At 40.4% G+C, this 20,091-nt stretch overlaps 2 protein-coding genes across 3 annotated transcripts in view; both read left to right on the top strand.

Annotated features, from left to right (window-relative positions):
- Positions 1 to 20,091, top strand: part of LOC146634600 (protein NLRC3-like) — a 720,577-nt gene that overhangs the window by 487,746 nt on the left and 212,740 nt on the right. The window lies entirely within an intron of this gene.
- LOC146634607 (protein NLRC3-like) overlaps positions 1 to 20,091 on the top strand; it is a 73,573-nt gene that overhangs the window by 47,031 nt on the left and 6,451 nt on the right. The window lies entirely within an intron of this gene.

Genomic DNA, 20,091 nt, shown 5'->3' with positions numbered 1-20,091 from the left:
CAGTTACACATGTCTGCATGAATTCTGCACGCACGTTTGCACTACAAGCTGCACACAAACACGTGTGCACATCCATGATTTACTCCAAACCTAACTTAACCTTCGGCGCTTTTTAACTTTCAACCCCTTCAGTGGAAACATTGGGAGAAGTTTGCCAGTGTGGTATTATAATATTATTTTATGCCACGTTAGACCCCTAATTGAAGATTGTGAATTATTATGTAGTTTTAGTTTGCATTATTCTCCTGAATTAGAAGAAGGTGATAACTATTGCATTTGTTAAACTGATTTGCATTACATTAGACTGCTGATTTATTGTGAATGAATGATATTGTTTCATGATGCATTATACTGCTGAGTTATAAGAAATACTGTTCGCAGAAAGTCATCGCCTTATTTGTCTGATTAGAAGAGAACAGAACATGCTGGAGTTTTCTGCCCCATCTCAGCAGGAGCAGATAAACAGGGAGCCAAGGTCGTAGCTTAGGCGCCGTGTGAGAGAAAGCATGTGAATGTTTAGGCTTTTATGATAAGGTGGGGGCCACTAGAGGCTATAAGAGTTTGATCAATGCTCCACCATTTTGAGATCTGATGCTGTCTGCGTACGGTGTCCATCTCCCACGCGTGTGATCATTAAAATCATCGTTTGACTCAACCCGGTCGGACCAGTGTTGTTATTGTGGTTTTTCCTCTTGTATCCATCCCCAATATTTGAATCCGTAACACCATCAAACTCGTCGTTGGAGGGGAGAGGGAGGGGAAACAGGAGGACAAAGGATGGCGGGAACAACTGAGCTGTAGTGCTTTTTTTTTTTCAACTGTGCAATATTTGCAATATTGTTTTATATTCGACCTTTTTTGTGGGGCAAATAATATTGACACCAGTCATTTTGTGTTTTTCTGAAATTATTCTGTTATTGTGTACAAAATATTAAAAAAATTCAGCTATATATGTTGATGCATGCTTTTATTACCAGTCGCATTGATTGCTGTAACGCCCTGCTCTCTGGTCTCCCCAAAAAGAATATATCACCCTTACAACTTTTACAAAACTGCAGCTCGTGTGCTGACAAAGACCAGAGGGTGGGCCCACAGTACACCGGTTTTAGAATCGCTGCATTGGCTCCCCGTGTATTTCAGGATCGATTTTAAAGTTCTTTTATTGGTTTTTAAATGTCTTAATGGTCTGCTTCTCTCAATGACTATCGCCCTGTAGCCCTCACCTCAGTAGTGATGAAGTGCTTTGAACGCCTGGTCAGAGACTTCATCATTTCTTCACTACCAGACACACTGGACCCACTACAGTTCGCTTACCGTCCAAATCGTTCCACAGACGATGCCATCTCTCATCTCCTCCACACATCACTCACTCACTTGGACACTAGAAGGGGGAATTATGTTAAAATGCTCTTCATAGACTACAGCTCTGCATTTAATACCATAATTCCCTCCACACTCACCACCAAGCTGGAGCATCTGGGACTCAGCTCATCTATGTGTCAGTGGATCTCCAACTTCCTAACTGGCAGACCACAGGCAGTAAGGATGGGCGGACATGTCTCAGCCTCCACCACTCTCAGCACTGGAGCCCCCCAGGGGTGTGTTCTGAGCCCCCTGCTGTACTCTCTGTACACATATGACTGTGTGGCCACTACCAGCTCCACCACCATCATCAAGTTTGCTGACGACACCGTCGTGGTGGGCCTGATCTCTGATAACAACGAGACGGCCTACCTGAAGGAGATTAGGAATCTGGAGAACTGGTGCCAGAGGAACAACCTCCTTCTAAACGTCAGTAAGACAAAGGAGCTGATAGTGGACTTCAGCACTAAGCAGGAGAGGAACTACCAGACCCCCGTCATCAACGAGTGCCCAGTGGAGAGAGTGGACAGCTTCAAATACCTCGGAGTTCACATCACGCTGGACCTGTCATGGTCCTGTCACATCAACACCGTGGTGAAAAGGCCCGACAGCGTCTCTACCACCTCAGACGCTTGAGAGACTTCCAACTGCCCTCCAAGGTGCTCAGGAACTTTTACTCGTGCACCATAGAGAGCATCCTGACGGGAAACATCTTAACCTGGTTCGGGAACAGCACCATGCAGGACAGACGAGCTCTACAGAGGGTTGTGCGGTCAGCTGAGCGCACCATCCACTCCGAGCTCCCTGACCTGCACTCAATCTACAGCAGGCGGTGCTGGACCAAGGCCAGGAAGATCGTGAAGGACCTTAGCCATCCCAACAACAGACTGTTCTCTCTGCTGAGGTCAGGAAAGCGATTCCGCTCCCTGAAGACCAACACAGAGAGACTGAGGAGGAGCTTCTTCCCGCAGGCGATACGGTCTCTCAATCACACCACCACACAGTACTGACCCACACATATGGTTCTTACACACACACTGGACTTTCTGGACATTGTTTTCACTTCATCACTTAAATCACTTTAAGCATATTTGCACTGCACAAGACATAATGTGGATTGCACAACACTGGTCACTATATTCTTCATTTCCAGTTAATACTTGTACAGCTGCTGTTATTGTGTATATATTTATTTATTTATATTTCTTCATACATTCTTATATAGTTCTATATTGTGTATTTTGTTGTACAGTTATTTTATTTTCAACTTTAATTTATATATTTTATCTTATTCTCCCAGTTAAATTTACCCTTCATTCTAATTTGTGTTGTACAGTTATTTCATTTTTAACCTTAATTTATATCTTATTCCCTCCTAGTTAAATTTACCCTTTTTAATTTTTCCTATTTATTTCCTATTTATTTCCTTTTTTTTTTTTCTTTAGGTCACGAGCAGTTGTCCAAGCATTTCACTGCATATCGTACTGTGTATGACTGTGTACGACTGTATACGTGACAAATAAAATTTGAATTTGAATTTGATTTGGGCCGTCTTATCTCTCAGATCTGCTTTTACCATACGAACCCTCGCGGACCTTGAGGTCCTCTGGTACTGGCCTTTTGACTGTTCCCAAAGACAGCACACATACTCACGGAGAGGCAGCTTTTCAGTGGTATGGTCCTCGTCTGTGGAACAGCCTGCCGGAGGAGCTCAGGGCCGCAGAGAACGTACATGTTTTTAAGAACAGGCTCAAGACCACCTTTTTAATTTATCTTTCACCTAACGTTTATTTATTTTATGCTTATTTATTCTATCCTGTTATTCTATTATTAATTTAGGTTTTACCTAATATTTATTGATTTTATTCTTACTCATTTTTTATCTTCTTACTATTTCTATTGTATCCCGTTCTTATTTACTTTATCTTTTTACCCTGTATATATCCTATTGTGTCATATCTCCAGTGTTTCCTCGGAGGGGGCTCTCTGCACCGGGGCTGTGATCGACCGTGGCTGCTGGGGCTCTGGGGGTCCTCTCAGCCTGGCTGGGGGGGGGGGGATATGGGTGCATTCATGATTGTTTATGTTAATGAGAGTGTGGGGGGTTAGTTGGAGGGCGGGGTGGGGTGCTTTTAACCATGTAAAGCACTTTGTGCTACTTTTTTTGTATGAAAAGTGCTTTATAAATAAAGATTGATTGATTGATTAATTTCCCAGCTTTGGTCATTATATACAGTATTTTGGAGACAGAGAGTTACAGACTCTCTCCCAGACCACGGACTCATAATACAAGTCAGAGCTTTATAAAAAAAAAAAAGTTGTGTTTTCTAAATTGGAGTTCAAGTTATTTGTACTTCCAATAGTGTTAACATACTACACAGGTCATGAACAAGATTTCTTTTACATTTTCATTGTAAATGGGCTGAAGCAGTTAATTAAAAGTAGTCTAACATAAATGTAAACGCTGTAATTTGATTATTTTAATAAACCATGAAACTTGGATGGATTCGATGCCGGTGTGACCACAGTGCACACGTCTGCTGTCGCTCACAGTGGTCCAAGGAACCGCTCAGGGAGTTTGTGTGTTCGCTCAGACACCTGAAAAATTAGAGGGAACATTGGGCCTATGACATTCAATACCCAGTTATTAAAATGTTAAGTGTAAATCATCCGCAGCCCACAATAGCAGCTGAATTTACTACGATTTCAGATCTTTTTACACGTCAATAAGAAACCACCGATGTGTAAAACAGGCTGACAACAGAATGACGTAAACCACACTGCTGCAGCTGTGCAGCTCTCAGGTTTTATCTATTGTTTCTCTGTGTGGCCAGCAGGGGGAGGTGTTTTTTTTTTTTTTTAAATATTAATGAAAAATTTTTCATGAAAGTTGCAAATTTGTTATCTGTTTTTATGACATTTTTCACTGTGGATTACAACAACATCAACATTAGAAAATGAAATACATTTATAGTAGGTGATCATTAATCACTATTATTGGCACTATTAAAGGGCCCCAAAAATCAAACTTTGCTTAGGGCACCACGGAGGGCCAACCCTTCTTACACTTCAACGATTGTACACAAAATACAATCATCCATCCATCCTTCTATCTATTTATTTTTGTCCACTTATATAATTCAGCATCACAGGGAAGCTGGATCCCAGTTGTTTTTCACAGAGGGCCAAGCAGTGGAGGGAGCTGCCGACCTCCCAGCAATACATGTAAAAGCTTTATTTTATGCTGACTCTGGTCATCTTTATCTATCATAAAAATTTGCTTCACGATCTGAAACACGTAAGTGTGGCAAATATGCAAATAGCTAAGAAATCAGGATGGGGTAAATCGTTTCTCACTGCACTTCTGTTAGGCGACTGAATAAAAACACAAAGTCAGCAGTCTGGCTATGAATGTCTTTAATGTTTCCAAGATCAGAATCACATCAGGGTGTACAACCTCACCCCTGGCGCCGTTGCCCACCTCTCAATTTTAAATACACGTAGACATTGAGGGCTACCAGGAGGGGCTATGCGCTTACCTGCTGCTGAGTAATTGCATATGAGAGCATGAGGGTGGGAATGGATGTTTGTATCTGTGTGTGCCTGTTTGTCTGTGTCCATATGTCAGGTCGGGTATCAGACGCCACCTCTCTGGGGACATCTCAGGCCCTCCAAGGTATGGAGGCCTATCTCCCCCCACCACTCCCCCTGCCAGTGGCAGACGCCTTCAGACATCGGTGCATTGGTGGTTCTTTGTGTCTGGGGATGGGCGTCCAGGTACTGCTTGTCGGGGCCTGGAGCCTGGGGCTCGCTCGGGCTCCTTCAGGGTGGGGTGCCTTTGGCCTCTCAGCCTGGGGCTCGGTCACTCTGGCACAGCTGGCTGCCGGCGGAGCTCACGGGCACGTCACGTTTAAATCATGCTTTTTATCCGTTTTTGTTTTTTAATGTTCTGTAAAGAAGTTGGGATCACCTTGTTGTTGAATTGTGCGATATAAATAAACTTGCCTTGCATTTTGGCTGCTACCTCAAAGCACACTGTGCGCTGTCGATCTTACGTGCTGCACAATAATATTCAATATTTAGTATTTACAGTTATATTCACATAGATCATCGCGATGCTGTTGTTTATTATATTGCTCTCTTTTGTTTGCTTGTTTTCTCTTTTTTCTTTCTCAACAGGTGATCCAGGTGATTGATAGATGGATTTTTTGTCTGTTTGTTTTGTTGGCTTGGACAACTTCCTACCAGACCCGTGGAAGTGGAAGCTTCAGTGAAGAAAGATTCCTGCTCCCAGCCGTTCATTGGCTCGGCATTTTAAACCCCTAAAGGGTCACCTGGCCTGTAAATAAACAGGGCCAATAAAAAAAATCACAAGAATAATACAAAAACTTCAGCCAGTTTAACTTAATACATTAACTTATTCTTGTGTACACAGTAATTCATAAATAAATAATGTATATTATCAATAAAGATTGATCTAAACAGTTTAACTGCTATGTGCAGATAAAGGTTGCATAGCTTTAAAACATTTGCTATCCAGCAAATATCAGTCAAACTCAACACAAAAGGAAACACAACAATGGTTCAAATTGTTTGGACCGGTGATCCAAATCAACTGGTGTTGGTCAAACAGATGTGTGGTAGACTTACTTTGAAGGAGCTGCTACCGACAAACCAGCAAATAAACACCAAATATTTCATCTGTGACATTTGTGAGGTTTCCTCAAACACACTCCGTCAGTCTTGTTGCTGTTGAACGACAAACTATTTAAAAATGTCGCGGGTTTACCTGGTCATATTCTCATTCACGGGGCGCTCGCCAAAACAAAAGCAAACCATTAACACCACGCCGATGCTGTTCACAGGACAGCAAGAGTAACGATCAGGAGCATCTTGTCTTCGTTATCGTTCCCCTCGTGCGTGTTATTACTGCGATTTCAGCGTTTTCGCTTCACAACTAAAGTGTGCAGTTTACTTTGTGTGCACTCAAATGGAGTCAAGTCAATTAGTGCCACCTGTGGTCAAGTGCCATAGCCTACAGCCAGATGAACTTGTGACACACATCTGAGCCACGTTTGAATTCCTGTTTCATGCACAATACATTTGTAACTTTTTATTTTTTCTGTTTTTGTGTCTTGCAAATAAACCTTTAAACTGATTGAAATGATGTTATGTATTTATTTTTGGCCTATAGCTACGGTGGCCCTGAGAGGCCAAACGGACTGCAACTTAAGAAAACACCAGCAATAACAAAAACGCTGCAAAAGCACAAAAAACACAACTGAAATAGGAAAAAAGAAAACGGAAGTGTTTCTGGGGAGACAATAGTAATTAGTAATAAACAGAGCCAGTGTGACTAAGTGGAGCTTGTGAGAGTGAGTGGATTGAAGAAAGTGAGGGACTCAGATGTGTCAGTTGGTTTGTCTTTGTTTGTGAGTGTGGAGGAGAGTTAGATTGGGTTGGTTTTAAAGCTAAGTTAAGAATATTCTGAATTTCAATTCAATTTTATTTATATAGCACCAAATCACAACAACAGTCGCCTCAAGGCGCTTTATATTGTACAGTTTAATTTCCAAAACTTGCATATGATCTTCAGTTTGCAGCTGGACTATCACATAGCAGCTGGAGCAGTCTCACATGGAGGCCAGTCCACTGCTGCCACCTGTGGCCAAGTGCCATAGCCTACTACTAGATGAACTTGTGACACACATCTGCAGTAGAGGCTGAGTGGCTGCTCTCACACCTGGAGCATCCAAATCGACCCACAAACACGTTGAAAGATGCACCTTTCAATGTGGATTGTCAAGACTGAGAGACCTCTTCCCTCTGACCCCTCCCCAAACCCTCAAACCCTCCTACCCACCTCGACATACAAACTCTGTGTGGCTTCACGTGTTCTGTTGATGTTTACATGATCGAAATAACTTGAACACAAACACAAACAAACAAAGAGGAAGACCGCACCGGAAGGAAACAACTACAAGTCCCAGCATCCTCTGTGTTTAGGGAGCAGCAGTGAAAGTGAAAGTATTGAGCCTCCGTTCAGAGCAGCAGGAGGAGGAAGGTGGAGCTGAGGCAGGTGAGTGTTAACATGAATATGTTTCTTCTTATGACATAAAATAATTCCACGCTGTTCGTGTCTGTGGGTGAAATGTGAGGCCGGTCGGCTCCTCTGAGCGCTGGTTTCCTGTAAGTAGAGAGGAAGTGAGTTTAGCTGAGCCTCCGTTTAGTGTGAGAGAGCAGGAGGAGAGTGAGAGCTATGCTGAGGCAGGGTGAGTGTTAACACCGCTCTGACATTACTGTGTCTCTGTGGCGGGAACAACAGGCTCCGTCAGTGGAGGCAAAAATAATCAGACTTTGGTTTTTCAAAGGAAACAACTTTATGTCGGAAGTTCCCGCACGCTCATTGGATAACGATGTGTCAATCTCGAGCTATTAGCCAATGAGCGTGCGGATTCACAGAAAGACCCGCCTTTATCACGGGACTTTAAAAACTACAATGGCGACAGAAACTCCGTGAGTGGAGTTCAGGGTGACGTTATGAAACTGTGACGTTTGAGCCACTTCCTGTTCTCAGTCCCAGCGTCCTGATCACCGAGGTTTCTGTTGCTCTGATATCTGATATTGATTATATTGGTAAACAGGCTGTAGCATAAACATCAAACACAGCTGAAGCAGTTTTTGGATGGTTGGCTTCAAATGATCCGTCGGTTTGAAAAGTAAAAACAATTAAAAAAAGGTGAAGCTGATGCAGGGTGAGTGTTAACACCAGGACTTTAGAGGGAAGAAGAGTCACAGCTCAGCATGTTGTTGACGGGTTGTTGTTCAGTCGGGGGAAGACATCTGAATCATTGCAGGGGGAATGGCTTTCACAACTTTAATGAATTTACTCTGAGTACATGATATGCCATAATTATCTATGAGTTTGTTATATGTTAACACATTTCCGTCATTGTCTAAAAGGTGTAAAACCGTCCAAATGCCATGATCCATCCAATCCTTATAAAAGATGGATTTTCTTTTATCGTATACATCTGTTGTTCCAAATCGAATTTGTATGTGGAGAAAAAATATGCTTGTGTATCATTTTCCAGTACTGGAGAACCTGTTTGTGAAAATTGGATAATTTAATTTGGAAATTTCAAAGTCGCACTTTATAAGAAATTCAATGCCACCCAGCTTCTCCAAAATTACTTTGGGGAAATAAAACCAAATACTGTTTGAATTATTTATGAAAGATTGCAACCATTTGAGTTTGATGGAACCATCATTGCTTCAAAATCAATCGCATTCAAACCTCCTTCTTCAAATGACTTCACTATATCATTCTTCCTAACATAATGTTGCTTGTTTCTCCAAATGTAATTGAAATTAATTTGATTTATATTATTGATTAGACTATTGGAAACATATAAACATTGTGATGGATAAATCAATCCAGAGATACCTTCTGTTTTAGTAAGCAAGACACGTCCAAAGATGGAGAGGTGTCTTTGTAGCCTGTAATCTTTTTGATTTCTGGGTAATTTGCTCAAAATGTAGATTTTCTCTATTATTTGTGTTCTTTGACATTATAATACCCAAATATTTAATGTCAGTTTTAACAGCTATGTTAAGAGAGCTACTAGGTCACAATCACGAATAGTTAATAATTTGCATTTTCTAATATTCAGGTACAAACCAGAAGCCTTTGAGAAAAGTGAAATTTCATTCATGTTCTATAAAAACTGACGATTCCTCGTCTAACATTAAAGCGTTTAGATGTTCCAAAAGGTAAAGAAACAGAACTATTGAGTCAGAGTATAATAAAGAAATTAAATCTATGAAGTTTTGTTTACCAAAACCAAAATAGGGTAGAGCTTTTAAAATAAAAGGATGTTCGACCGTATCAAATGCCTTATAAAAGTCTAAAAAAAGAATCACACCATCATCTTCAATTAAGTGATTAGAATCCAGTAGATCTACAACCAATCTAATATTATTGGTAGTAGATTATCGATTAGTCTTTTATCTTTACCAGGTTTGGGAATAAGGGAGATAAGACCCTGTTTCATTGTCGTTGCTAACATTTCATTACTAATGATTTCAGTAATAGTTTTGAAGAAAAATTCTTTTATTTCTTTCCAGAAGAATTTATAAAAGATTGCAGTCAAGCCATCCTGACCAGGAGCTTTGTCATTTTCAGTTTGTTTAAGGCTTGATCTCAGTCATCCAGTGATATATCAGAATCACAAATTTCTCTGAATGCAGAATCGATTTTTGGAGTATAAGGTTCAATCTGATCACAAAAAGTTAATGAATCAGCAATTAAATATTTTGAGGAGAATAAATTTGAGTAAAATTTATGTTTTTCTTCCGCTACAGTCTTATGATTTGTGCATTCCTCCCCATTTATGATTAATGTATTAATAGATTTCTTTTCTTGCCTCCGTTTCTCCAAATTGTAGAAATATGAAGCACTTTTTCAGCTTCTTCTATCCATTTTGCACGAGCTCTAATGTAAGCTCCATGAGCCTTTTTCTTGTTTAAATCATTTAATTGAGTAAAGACAACAGGGATTTCTTATCAGCCTCTGACATAAAATGTCTATTACAATAGTTATTTATATCGTAAAGTAATTTACTTTCAAATTCCTTCTGTTGTCTACTTTTCATTTTATTTTCAGGGTTAAGTTTAAAAGTAATAATACTGTGATCTGTCAACGGGGCTGCTGAGATGGAAACATGTGAAACATCTATATAGTAAAGTCGACCCAACCACAGTATGGAATACCAGGAGTGCCATAATGAATTAATTAAATGCACCATTGAATAATAAATTAAATGTGACAATAATTAATTAAAATTTGAAATAATTAATTAAAATGGGAAATAAATAATTAAATAAACATTTTTTGACACATTTAATTAATTAATTAATTATTTCACGTTTTAATTAATTATTGCCACATTTAAATAATTATTTAATGGTGTATTTAATTAATTCATTTTGGCACAGTTGACTCCTTCAGGTCTCACCATAAATTTATTTTATGTGTCAACCTCACCCATCAAACCCAGGGGGCGGGGTTAATGCTGATCGAGTCAGAACCATTGCTTTGGCCTGGTGGCCATTGTTTTTAGAAGGCGTTACTGCACACCAACAACTGCCATGTGGAAACTAACAGAACTGAACTTTGAAAAACCCTGTTTGTGTTTGTGTGTGGGATGGACTCAAGCGCAGACAAGGCAGCTAGAATACAGTTCCGTTTTTTACTATACAACACCAGGTGCAAATATATACAAGTGAGATGGCAGGGGGAATCCAGGGCACAGGGAAATCCGGGAAAGGAGCTCTTCACACACGAGGGACTTCATAAAAAACACAGCACACCAAGGGTTCCAGGGAAACGGAATTCCTGTTTACAGACAACAAGTGATTAATCCAAAGGGTCAGCGATACGAAAAGGCAACAAGAGACTAGTACTCCGGAGCTTACTACCGAGGTTACTCAATAGTCCAGCGACGAGATGTTTCCAGCCTCTGCCTTAAGTAGTGGATGAGTTTAGGCGATGAGCCACAGATGTGTGATTAACTTCAGGTGCAAGGGCCAGGGGCGGGAGCCCGCAATGAGCTCCGCCCTGGCGAGACACAGCTAGCGTGAGAGAGGTAGATGTAAACAAGAAACATATGTAGCCAACCTGAGTCAGCCGGGCAGACACGGGGACCATGACAGTTTGTGTCTCACCAAATACCGTTTTAATATTTTTTAGCCGAGAATGTAGCGGTTTAATCTTCAGATGTCTGGTCGGTTGGTCAAGATACAGCTTTTTTGCAAAAGTGCTTCGATGATTTCAGAGATGTCTGCCCAGCCCAGTCTCACGGCAAAGCGTGGGACAGACCCGCTCGCCTCGCAAGCAATCGAGCTGCTATTACCACCGACAAAGCGCAGGCCGGTACACAGCTGTAATAACCCCCGCTGCACACTGACTTCATTTACAGAGGTTATATTTATCGTGTTTTTATTTCCTGATGTTCGTATGTGTCATACGTGTTCCAGTCACCAATTCTGAATTATAACTAACATTAAAAACATGTTTAAGGAGGAGAAAGAGCAAAAAGATTCGATTAACATCTGATGTTTGGGTTTTTGTTCAATAATCAGCGTGACCTGATAAACACATAAAAGAAATAACGTTGGTGTTTCCGTCATGTAGTAACTGTTAGGTTTAACTGTACAAAGGTGGTTCGACACTATGAAACACACACAGACTTCATGATGTTCGCCTCATTTTTTTATTGTGAATATTAATCATGAGGGTAAACGGCCCTGTACACCACGGAGCGAGGTCAGCATGTCCACCATATCTTCAGCTCTCTGAGTTAACCCATCAAACTAATCTAACGCTCATCTACGAATAATTCACGGCTCATATCAATATTATTTTACAGAAAATCATCCTTATTACTGCCAACTATTCCAGATACCATCAAATGTTAAAGGAAAATATCAGGATGAGTGTCTGTGAGCTGAGAAGGACGTGACGCGAGCAGTTTATCCCAGAGCTGAAGCTGCTCTGTGTGCAGAGATGAGCTCAGATTCGTGCTGTGATTGATCAACAGTCACAGAAATGTAGACTTGTAGTTATTACTGCAGTATGGTCACAGCAGATACTGATAAACATGTATTATGAGGATGGATGATCAAGTTTCTCACTCTCTCCTTTAAATCTCAGTTTTTTCTTCTTCACAGTTTATCTGTTAATTTATTAATGAATAACACTGAAAGAGTTTCTGTTATATTTCCCCTTGAACATCAGCTTATTAGGGCGGCATTAGGAAATAGCCCCCCTCCAAAGAATGAATAAATGAATGATGATAATAATAAAATGATTCAAAAGCAGAGCTCAGAGTGGTAGAATGGTCAAACATGGATCCACGGGTGGTTCAACTGCATTTGGTGACGTGACTAAAGCAAATCTTTCAAATAATCCCACCATCAACGGGATGTTGTCTCCTTTACTACGGTTACTTTACTTGGTCACCGTGTGAATTTCTTTGAAATGAACCAAATTCTTTTATTTGTTGGTTGTTGCATATTTAACCTCTACAGTCAGGAAAGGAGGAGATGAGGCCTCAACAATGTTGGGTTGTAGCTGTGCTTCAGGTTAGAGTGAGTGTCCATGGAATAAATGTAAGTCAGTGAACTGGAAACATGACTGTGTTCAAACTTTGTTTTCCTTTTTATAATGAGTCTAATCAAAGGTGGACAGAAGTATCTCCACTGTGACTTTTCTGTGTCACCATCAGAGCTTCTGCACAGTGTTTCTGGGGCAGATAACATTGCAGCATTATGGAGACATTATGGAGACAAAAAGAAAAGCGTCTGGACTTCTTTAAGTTAAACTTAAAGAAGTCCAGACGCTTTTCTTGGACTGTTGGTTTCAGTGTTGAGTCTCATTCACACACTCCCTCAGACTCTTCACACACACTGATTTGCTGACATAAACACACTCCTGTGTGCTCTCTTGGCTTCACACACACACTGAGGACCATCTACAGACTGTGAGCTCCGTCTTCTTCGTCTTTGGAGCCGAACTCTGACAAAGTTAGGAACAAAACTTTCTCCAGCGTGTGAACTTTCCTCCTAGACTCAGTCTGAGCAGTCAGACCACATATTTCTACAGCAGCACATGAAGGTGTGGCTCACACACACACAGGTGAAGGAAACAGCTGCAGTATTAAAAACTGCTTCACTGTCTACAAATATATGAACTGAATGTTTCTTTCAGGCTGTAAAAACCGTATTTATCCTCCATTACAGTCCTGCATTCAGAGCATTACTTCTGTTATATTAGTACATGTATTTTATTCTGATGAACACATGAAACTCTGAGCTGGATTGAATCCATTGAATCAGAGTCCAGGACTCAGACTAAACACACTGAATGTGTCCTGAGCTCGGCCGCTGTTCCACAGTAACTGCTGTCAGAGTCACTGTTACTGAGTTAGCTTAGCTAGCAGAGCAGCTAGCAGTTAGAGTATGAACTCTGTAAGCAGTCAGCTCGGTCCTGGACATGGTTACTGACATAAAGCTGCTCTCTGCAGCCATGTTTGACCTGCTGCTTTGTAGGACTACAGTAATGGAGGATTTGGAGGCTGAACTGGGCTCTGTGACACTTTTTGTAGTGAACTGATGAAAGCTGCGTCTCAGATGGATGTTAGTCCAACACATCAGACACGACCTCTGCAGCTCTCAGTTGATGTGCACATGAATGATTTGTGTTTCCTCTGCAGGTGAAGGTAGAAAGTGTGTGTGAGCTGATGTGAACTGAGCAGCATGGATCAGTGTGAGGACAGAGAGGAGGGAGTCCCTCCCTCTAAAAGCACTCTGTGTGGGGAACATGAGAGCCAGACCAAAGCTCAGAGGTGAGATGACCATCTCTAACTGTCCATGACTCTTCTCCATGTCACAGCTCAGCACTCACATCACTGCTCCATCATTATTCACACTCATACCTCTGTGTGTGTTGTTTTAAAGCCCAGAGCTGTGGGGCGTACCAGGCTCAGCTGGACATAACCCTGAAACTAATCCAGAGCCTGGACCTGAACCCAGCTGTGTTTCCTTAAAGAGCAACATGTCGAAGGATGTTGTTGTAAAATTTAACAAAAGACTGTTATGTGACAAAGAGTAAGTACATTATTTTTATGAGATTGTTCATCATGTCTTTAATTTAATATTTCCAGTTTTTCCTTCCTGTCTCATGAAGCTGTGACATTTATTGTTTTTCTTTTAGGATCAATAAGAGGCCAGAATCTCCTGGACCTGAACCCAGCTGTGTTTCTTTAAAGAGCAACATGTCGAAGGATTTTGGTGCAAACTTTAAAGGCTGTTCTTCTGCTGCTGAGAGGTAATGTGTGTCTAGATGTTGTTCCTGACTCTGTATTTTTGAATAAATCCTCATGTTTAATATCAGCTCAGCTCTTTTTCACACACATTTCTATGTTGGTATGTGAAGCGGTGTGTGTTGGAGTGTTTCCACAAACACAGCAGTCAGAGTGGAAAGAGTGGATGTTGTAGGAGGTGTTTGTGTAGTGAAGAGGCTGAGTGTCTGTAGGACTCCAGCTGCTCCAGCAGGTGTCTCCTTTGTGCTTTGCTTCAAACACAGTGTAGGGAGGAGCTTCCACTCAGGTGTTTCAGGTGTTGCTGGATGGAGGAGGACAAATAGTTTTTCCCTTCAGTGACACTTCAGCAGCTCAATGTTCTGGGAGATGTTTGTCTTTATGAAGGTTTATGGATTATTGTTCTTACTTTCGTGAAACTGAGCAATACATTTTCCATCTAACATTTAAAGTAAATTTCCAGGTGAATAAAAGATCTGCAGCTGCAGCCTCTGTGATGTTTCACAGTCTGTAAGTAACAAATTCAACCAGAGTTCAAACAAAGGCTTAATATACGTGTGTGTTTGATATAATGTCAACAAGTACAAATAGGTGTTCTTACAGGTCTTAATCACAGAGGTCTGATAAGTCTGGTGACTTTCACACTCAGCAATTTTGCTGCCTTTTATTTTATATTGGCCTTTTTAAAGCCCTTCAAAGTCTCCCACATTCATACAGAGCTTTTAACACCAAACTCCTTTACAGTCCTTCTCCTCTCACACACGATCACACGACTGATTTGTCTGCAGCAGCTGTGTTACTGCTAGTATTTTATTATGTGTGTAATCTCCTCATATTGTTCCTGTGGTTTAGTTTGACTTCCTTCTGCAAACTCAGCTGCTCTGTTGCTGATACACGTCTCCATGAATATGATTGATCAGATGCTGCCAACACCATGTGTTTCATGTGAGCGCTCAGCTGAAACCCTGGGTTGACTTATCGAGTTAATAACAAGCTTCACGTGACTGTGAATGCTAAAGTGAATCAGATAAAGGAAAGAGACCCTGCTAATGTTGGACTCACTTCTTAGTGTAGATCCCAGGAGGAAGTTCAACATAGCCATTCTTTGTGCTAGCTCGACCAAACCTGAGACCACAGTGCAGGATAATGATCATCATCTGTCTCTGTCAAGGACATTTAAAATCCACAAATAACAAACATAATTATATTTGATCATTAAAAATATGTTTTCAATTAAAAAAGCATGAGCACACTGGTGGATTACAGAAACATGAAAACTCGTTAACAGTAAAGTTAATTTAGGTGTAAACAAAGAGGCAAACATACTTAAGTAGAAGGACTGATGTTTGTGTTAAAATACCCTCTTAAAGCTGAAATACTGATTCAGCTTCTTTACTCAAGTAAAGGTAAAAGAGTACAGGCTCTGAAATGTACTCACAGTATTAAAGTAAAAACTCCATCTTTGAAGAAAATTTTTGCCAGTTTTTGTGCAAAGTTCCCTGAATTTCTACCTCCAACATTAATATGAGAAAATTATCTGAACTTTTATTCTAATGAATTTAATCAGCTTGAACATTTTGTAGCACAAAAGTAGAAAAAACTCAAAGGGAATCAAAAATAGCTCCGTTTGCTGTTGCCTGCATTGTAGATGGGCGGCTTTGCCTCAACACCTAAACAGGAAAATGAGTTTAGTCAAGTATTAAAGTGGGATTGAAGAGGTGAGGAAACCAGAGATCAGGTGTTGTGGTGCAGCATGGTCACAAGAATCATTTAGAAATGGGTCGAAATATTTTCTCTTCTAGATTTTTTGCACAGTCTGATGTGCTGCTGCTCTGAGGTTTACTGCTCTCTGTGTGCTTAGAAAACTGTGAGGTACAAGTAGATTTGACACAAGTTATAATGGCTGATTTCCATATAACGGTGGAATACAGGGACTTAATCGTTAAGTAAGAAGAAAGTTTGAAGCCTAATCTTGAAAGTAGAGATAGTGTCTGTCTCCTGAATCCAAACTGGAAGCTGGTTCCACAGAAGAGGGGCCTGAAAACTGAAGGCTCTCCCTCCCATTCTACTTTTAAATACTCTAGGAACAACAAGTAGGCCTGCAGAGCGAGAGCGAAGTGCTCTAATAGGGTGATATGGTACTACAAGGTCATTAAGATAAGATGGGGCCTGATTATTTAAGACCTTGTATGTGAGGAGCAGGATTTTGAATTCTGGATTTAACAGGAAGCCAATGAAGGGAATAAAGGAGAAATCTGCTCTCTCTTTCTAGTCCCTGTCAGGACTCTTGCTGCAGCATTTTGGATCAGCTGAAGGCTTTTCAGGGAGTTTTTAGGACATCCTGATAATAATGAATTACACTAGTCCAGCCTGGAAGTAATAAATGCATGAACTAGTTTTTCAGCATCACTCTGAGACAGGATATTTCTAACTTTAGAGATGTTGCACAAATGGAAGAACGCAGTCTTACATATTTGTTTAATATGTGCGTTGAAGGACATGTCCTGGTCAAAAATGACTCCAAGGTTCCTCACAGCGTTACTGGAGGCCAAGGTAATGCCATCCAGAGTAAGAATCTGGTTAGAGACCATATTTCTAAGCTTTTCAGGGCCGAGTACAATAACCTCAGTTTGATCTGAATTAAGAAGCAGAAAGTTAGCGGCCATCCAGGTCTTTGTGTCTTTAAGACATTCCTGCAGTTTAACTCATTGGTGTGTGTTATCTGGCTTCATGGACAGATAGAGCTGGGTGTGCTATGTCTTCTGATGATGCTGCCTTGGTGATTTTAACATCCATGTCTGCTGTGACTCTAAACTTCTGGTCAAGGACTTTTTAAATATTATTGACTCTTTTAACTTGACCCAGTGGGTTACTGGTCCCACTCATGAAAAAGGTCACACACTAGACTTGGAGCTTTCCCACGGGCTGGATGTGTGCGTCACTGAAATATCTGAGTTGTGCATCTCCGATCATCTTCCTGTGTTGTTCACAGAGATGGGCAGTAACGCGTTACGCGTTACTGTAATCTGATTACTTTTTTCAAGTAACGAGTAAAGTAAGGGATTACTATTGCAAAAACGGTAATTAGATTACCGTTACTTTCCCATAGGAACGCTGCGTTACTGCGTTACTAAAACCGTGATTTTTTGCGAGAATGTCTCACGACAGTGACGTAAGCGAGTGCGCCGTTAGTGACAACAGCTGTGTGCAGATCAACAGTGGATCATATATCGAGTGCAGGAGAGAGTATGAGCGTTCAGCGTTTAAAGCGTGGAAGTACTGACCTTACTTTGAGTTTGATTCCATAAAAAGTGACAAAAACATTAGTGTCCGTTGTGCGTGGGAAGAAAACTTCTTTTTACAGCGAAAAAAACCCCTAAACTTCCAAGCAAGCACTGAGTGCGCTACGACGTAATGGGAAAGTCACAGAGAAACTCGCGGATTCTTCAACTGACCGCGGCACACCTGCACCAGGGTAAACCTCCGCCTACCCCACTCCTGCTTTACAGGTGAAAATAGAGCAAAGGGACCGCTGAGTCTTTGACTTTATTTATGTTCTGCTGTGTTTTACTTGCATCTATTTGAAAGAGTGAGTGTAAACACAACAAATATTTTCTTTTATGTGCTGGAATGTGTAGAAAATAGGTTTAAATGTTAAACTAATTTATTCAAGTCAGAGAATGTTGCATATAATTAAATTTTTGCTTGATGCATAAAGTTAAAAGATTAAAACTAATAAAACAAGTTAAAAAAATAGACTTTTCCATTTGATTACATTTTGTATGATGGATTATGCAGAAAAAGTAGAATTGGGCTGAAAGATCTATCACTTTATCACCTCTTCAGGTTGTAAATCGTGTTTTTAAAATGTAACTAAGTAACTAAGTAATTAATTACTTTTGAAAATGAGTAATCAGTAAAGTAACGGGATTACTTTTTGGGGGAGTAATCAGTAATTAGTTACTGATTACTTTTTTCAAGTAACTTGACCAACACTGGTTGTTCACTCTAACTATGCGCCGCTCGGTAGATAAGCCGTGTGCCTCAGCGCTTAAAAAGCGAGCGCTTAATGCTTGTATACAAGTATTTGTGATGATTTTTTTAGCATTTTTAACAACAAGCTTCTATCTATTAGGGCTCTTGTCTCGCCGACTGCTGCCTCAGATCCGAGTCTTTCTCCTGTGTGCTCAGCTGTCTTAGAGCAGTTTGATCCCGTCTCCCTTAATGACTTGACTGCAGTAGTTTGTAACCTAAGATCATCACACTGCCCCTCTGATTGTCTCCCCCCAACTACTCTTTCAAGGATTGTCAGGTTGGAGATCGGCCTATAATTAGCTAAGACAGCTGGGTCTAGGGATGCTTTTTAAGTAAAGGTTTAACTACAGCCAGCTAGGGATGGGTACCGTTTAGATTTGTAAACCTGCTAAATCAGAATCAGTTGCTGATGATGGCTTTTTTCTTTTACATTAATCACGTATAGTCTTAACTCAAAGTGAACATAGACTTGATTGAAGTAACTCAGATCAGCCAATTCAAAATGCTAATTCAATCAACTCTGAGTTCATGGCTAGACTCAGTTTGTTGGCCCTGCACCTTAAAACTATTCCCTGTTTGTCCCTCATGTTTTTTGGATATTGTTTTCACATCTTATGTCACGGCTAGCGGGGCGAGCCATGTTGAATTTAATAAAGGACCCAAGATGCCGACACTGCTGTGAAGTGAGTGAGCTTTATTGAAACGGTGAAGTGCAGTGGAGATGGCCTGTGCAGAAGCTAAGATTACCTCTACTGAAAAAACAAAAAAACTAACCTGAAACCTTAAACGGAGACACGGGGAGACAACACAGACGAACCAGCAACAAGCAGGAGAAAACAAAGGGCTCATATACACAAAAGAGCCATCAGGGAATGAGAAAAGGGAGACACAGCAGGATTCATTGGACATAACCAGACAAGGGGAGGCAAAAGTAGACACACTAACATAGGACATGGCACTGTCAAAATAAAACAGGAAGTGAACACAGAGACACAATACTAACACAGTACAGAGGGAACACAGAAACCAAAACCTCAGAACTAGAAAATCTTAATCAGAATGAAATTGTAACAAAAGACAAGAACAATCAAAACAAAACTACTGAGTCCACAGACTCGGGACATACATCGGCTCAAACTGTGGTCATAAATATTTTGTACTTGTAAATCAGAGTGTGTAGTTGTGAACTGAGTTTTGTAACATTGTAAAACAAAATATCTGAAAAGTTTATGTTTTTGCGTTCATTGATTTGTGTGTGTAAAAATGTAAAAAATGTAATAAATGTAATAAACATTAGAACTACTTTTGCTGACACAAAGTTTGGCGAGCACTGCAAGTTGGCACTTTAAACCAGTCACTGATATAAGAATAGAATTAGAATTCAACTTTATTGTCATTACACATGCACAGGTACAGGGCAACGAAATGCAGTTTGCATCCATCCAGAAGTGCTTTAGTGATATAGATATATTACAGTATATATTAGCAATAATGTAGATATGTAAGTATATTACAGAAATGGGTCTATTATGTTATAATGTACATGTTATGAAGTATGTTGTGAATATTCTATAACTATAGTTATGTACAGGCTGTAGTGAGTACAAGCTATGAACAGGATATGAACAGGATATAAGTATGAAAAACTATACAGAATATGAAATAACTTTACAGGAATCTGAGATATACAGCTATACAGAAATGGGAACTATGCAAGTTGTAAACAGTTGTAGGGTTAAAAATTATCGTATGTACAGAATGATTATTTACACAGAGCTATACAGTAGTGCAGTTAAGATAAGTGAGGGTGTGG

The sequence above is a fragment of the Diplotaxodon limnothrissa genome, linkage group LG3 (assembly GCF_057381915.1).
Source record: "Diplotaxodon limnothrissa isolate DT_005_m linkage group LG3, D_limnothrissa_male_GT1.1, whole genome shotgun sequence".
NCBI lineage: Eukaryota > Metazoa > Chordata > Actinopteri > Cichliformes > Cichlidae > Diplotaxodon > Diplotaxodon limnothrissa.
Note: the sequence above shows the minus strand (reverse complement) of the source record. Positions and strands in the feature narration are given on the sequence as shown.